Source organism: Oncorhynchus masou, chromosome 23 (genome assembly GCF_036934945.1).
Source record: "Oncorhynchus masou masou isolate Uvic2021 chromosome 23, UVic_Omas_1.1, whole genome shotgun sequence".
Classification (NCBI taxonomy): domain Eukaryota; kingdom Metazoa; phylum Chordata; class Actinopteri; order Salmoniformes; family Salmonidae; genus Oncorhynchus; species Oncorhynchus masou.
This window is the reverse complement of record NC_088234.1, coordinates 13,044,909-13,049,154: the sequence shown is the minus strand read 5'-3', so window position 1 is coordinate 13,049,154 and position 4,246 is coordinate 13,044,909.

Below are 4,246 nucleotides of genomic sequence, written 5' to 3'. Positions count from 1 at the left end.
CCCCTCATTCCCCCTAGTACATATCGCCCCCTCATTCCCCCTAGTACATATAGCCCCCTCATTCCCCCTAGTACATATAGCCCCCTCATTCCCCCTAGTACATATAGCCCCCTCATTCCCCCTAGTACATATAGCCCCCTCATTCCCCCTAGTACATATAGCCCCCTCATTCCCCCTAGTACATATAACCCCCTCATTCCCCCTAGTACATATCGCCCCCTCATTCCCCCCTAGTACATATAGCCCCCTCATTCCCCCTAGTACATATAGCCCCCTCATTCCCCCTAGTACATATAACCCCCTCATTCCCCCTAGTACATATAGCCCCCTCATTCCCCCTAGTACATATAGCCCCCTCATTCCCCCCTAGTACATATAGCCCCCTCATTCCCCCCTAGTACATATAGCCCAGTTTATAGAAACAGTTTTGCAGTGGTTTCTTCCATACGTTAATGTTTAGAAGCTGCATTTTTATAGCCTGGTTGTCAGTCTTTGTGCTTTCTTGCCAACTCCTTATCACTCATTGTAATGGCAGTCATATGTACTGCATGACGATGACAGAAATAGAATTGATAAGAGCACAACCAGATCTGGGAAACAGGCTAGCACTTTTATAGTGTTGATTTTAAGATTGCGTTTTATTTTTTATGAAGCGATGTTCATTTGAAGAACTCAATGACTTACTTACTCCAGAGCTGCTGCGTAAATGTCCATGATGTGATTTGTGTTTGTTTTAAGAAACTGAAGAGAATATAAGCTCTTTTCCAATATCCATACTAGCATACTACTTAGGGAACAAACCCGTGTATTGGGTCCTAGCATTCTAAGTAGTATGCTAGGATGGACAATGGAGCACACTCAAAGGCTCTGTTCCAATAGCCACACTAGTGTACTGCTTAGTGAACGATACCAGTGAATTTGGCGTGCATTCTAAGTAGTATGCTAGTATGAATATTGGGAGTGTAGCCTTTAAGTCCACTTGTGTGGAACATGGGAATGTGATGAAGATACACAATGTATAAAGACTAGTTAGTATCTGTTTTGTCTTATTGAGATAATGCCTGTGCTAGAGAAAGTGAAGTAAACGTGAAATCGAAGCCTAGTCGAACTTAAAACTTCTTGATATTGAAGTAACGGTTGCGTTCCAGACTGCATTGCATCAACCAACGGTTGCGTTCCAGACTGCATTGCATCAACCAACGGTTGCGTTCCAGACTGCATTGCATCAACCAACGGTTGCGTTCCAGACTGCATTGCATCAACCAACGGTTGTGTGTCACGTCAGCGAGTGCGTAGTCGGGCATCGGATTGCTATATCAATGAGTTGTTTAGCAGATATGGAACAGAATTACACGCCTATCCAGGCGTTGTGACTTCTGGCAAGCTTCTGCAGTGTAGTCATCCTGGAACGTGCCCCTTGGTTCTGTAGACTGGACAAGGCTATACATAGACTTGTGAAGTTCTTCAGATTGAGCTATTTGCTATATGATATCAGAGTTAGTTCATCTCTGTGATTTGGATAGTGTTTATACTGCTGCTTGTTGTTAGGAAAGGTCGAGGTGAATTACGTTTCAATTCACTTTAGTTCATTCAAGAAGCGAATTCAAATTCCACGTCAAGAATTTAGAAAATCTTTAATTAAAAAATGACACATTTCAATTTGATTTTGAATCACTCCTTTGAATTGAATGATTTGAAATGGAATTGGCCTGAATCCTGATTAGGAGACGAGTAAGTCGAAAGTGAAGCTTGTAAATTGCAGCGTGAGCATATTTCTGTGTTTTTACTATTTAATTGTTGTATGATCGTATTCCTTGATATTATGGTGTATCTTAATGATCTATACACTCGTTCCTAAGTGTGTTTTTATTCAAATTGTTTCCGTCTCTGCTCCCCCACTCTTTCTAAACTAACGTTGTTTACTAGAGTGGCTTTTGTCTTAACTACTTAGCTGAACTTATCTAAATATTGTTTTAGATATGAGGTTTCCAAGTGATTTTATTCCAGATAACAAAACAAACCTTTTTTAGGGCAGATACTCAAATGACACCCTCTTCCCTTTGTAGTGCACCATTTTATTCTATATCGGGAATAGGGTGTGATTTGGGATGCACTCCCACTGGAACCTGCGCCCTGTTCTGTTCGGCTCCCTTGTTGCCTTGGAAACGCAGCTCTAGAACCACTCCTCCTGTGAGGTTGAGGCGCTCTCCCTACCTGCGTATACTCTCCGCCTTTAACAACTGCACCAGGATCAGTTACTATCTTACTTATAATGGATAAGATAAAGATTTAGGTTGGAGGAACTGTTGTTAACCATTTGATAAATAAGGTCAGAACATTCCATCCTTTGTCAATCGTTCTTATTAATTCTAGCCGTTGACATCATGAAGGACCATAGCATTCCGGGATAGAACTGTCCAGAACTTCCACTCTACAAAGGGTTAATAACTGTTAGTCAACCTTATCTCCTGTCATCCAGATGCAGGTGCTGCACTACTGATGGTGCTTCTCTCTATGCCTTATAACCTGCTGGCTCCCGCAATACTAAACACACAAAACTAGAACCAATAGAATGGAATGTTCAATGAGTAGAATTCAGATTCTATTAGTGCTTTTCTCAGTGTTCTACACGTGAAACAGTGTGGGAACCACCAACCAAATATCAGTGGTTTGAGGGCCTGTGTCCATTCTATACGTTGTCTTTCTATGGCTAAAAAACACCTCCCGCGACAGAGCTGTGCTCACACAAAAGAAACAATGAATGTTAAATGAATGTACTCTTTCTCTAAATCAGTTGCGATAGCGATCGCTCGTAGCAAATGTTCTTAAAACCCACCAAAGATATTTTGAATTGCTGATTTTAAGATTGGACAATATTGGACCTTGGTGTTGTGCTTTGGGTTGAATGTTTCACTCATTGACTGGTACTAAACAGAGTAGAGGAAGACACCCCTTCAATTTTTTTTAAAGATTGTGCCCAAAACTACCACACGTGTAATCAAAAATAATGAAAACACATAAGTGAAGACCTTTGAATACGGACCAATTGAATGCTTACAAGGGTCTTCCTGTACGCTAGTAACATCACATACAAATGACAGATATTCCTTACAAATATAAACTTTTTTTAAACACGGATTCAGACTGTTAGAACTAAGAATCTCCCACCCCCTATCCTTAGAGACAAAGCTTGGTAGAAATTAGACAATTTGAAGAGCATAGAGTTGTTGAGTGAGATTTGCCTGTGTGGTGAGTGCCATCTTCTAGCACTATGGTTCGGAATGGTATTAAGGTGCCTCTTGGTTGCAGTATGGATAATTTGCCTGATTTTGAAAATTAGAGGTGTTTCGAAGATGTAAAAAAACTACTAGTTCATACAGTAGTCAGTGAACTAGGAGTTGCTGCATGCCCAATAGTTTGCAGTCTTAAGGCTTTGAAGTTGCCCTTTTGTTTATATGGTTTACGGTAACAGACATATCAGCAGTTGGATCCCCTTAAATCTTGGGTGCTCCTCTATTACACACATGACGGTAACGGGCTATAACAGAACTGTACAGAAATGAAAAGCATGTTTTTGGATATTTAGCTGTAGTCTTTGGAAGTTTCCCTCATTGGGTTATCATTGGGATGGCCTGGGTGCCATTCTATTTCTGCTCTCTTGCCAACTACTTACAGCTTGAAACTGACAGCAATGGAGTTGGCAAGTAACAAGAGCACAAACAGATTTGGGACTGGAGTGTAGTTGGACTAGAAGTAGTGGTTGGTGAATGTGAGGGTATTTATACACTGCCAGTAAAGTCTAGGATAAGAACATTAAGTATTGGACTGTTATGTCAAGAGAAACCAGGAAGGAACTATTCCTATGATCCGATAAGTTCCAATCCAGCTCTAGTCACCGCTGGCTCTGTTCAAAAGTAGTGCACTAGTCTCTAGGGAATATGCTGTTATTTCAGACACCTCAATTTGGTTTTCTGTGCAGATATACTTCCCCTAAGATACGTTATGACATCAATGTCCCGTTCTAGTGTGAAGTCATCCAGTCCTTACACTAGCGTCACTCCAACCCCACTGACCAGTTAGAACACAGGGCTCTTATGACATGACAATGTACATTATGTATTCCGACTGTATTCAATTCAGGTATGTAAACAGAATGGCCTTCTGCATGCATGGAATCCACGCCTGATTCACTAGTGCCTGTCAATTGACCCACACAATTTTACATGTATGCATATACACATACTTA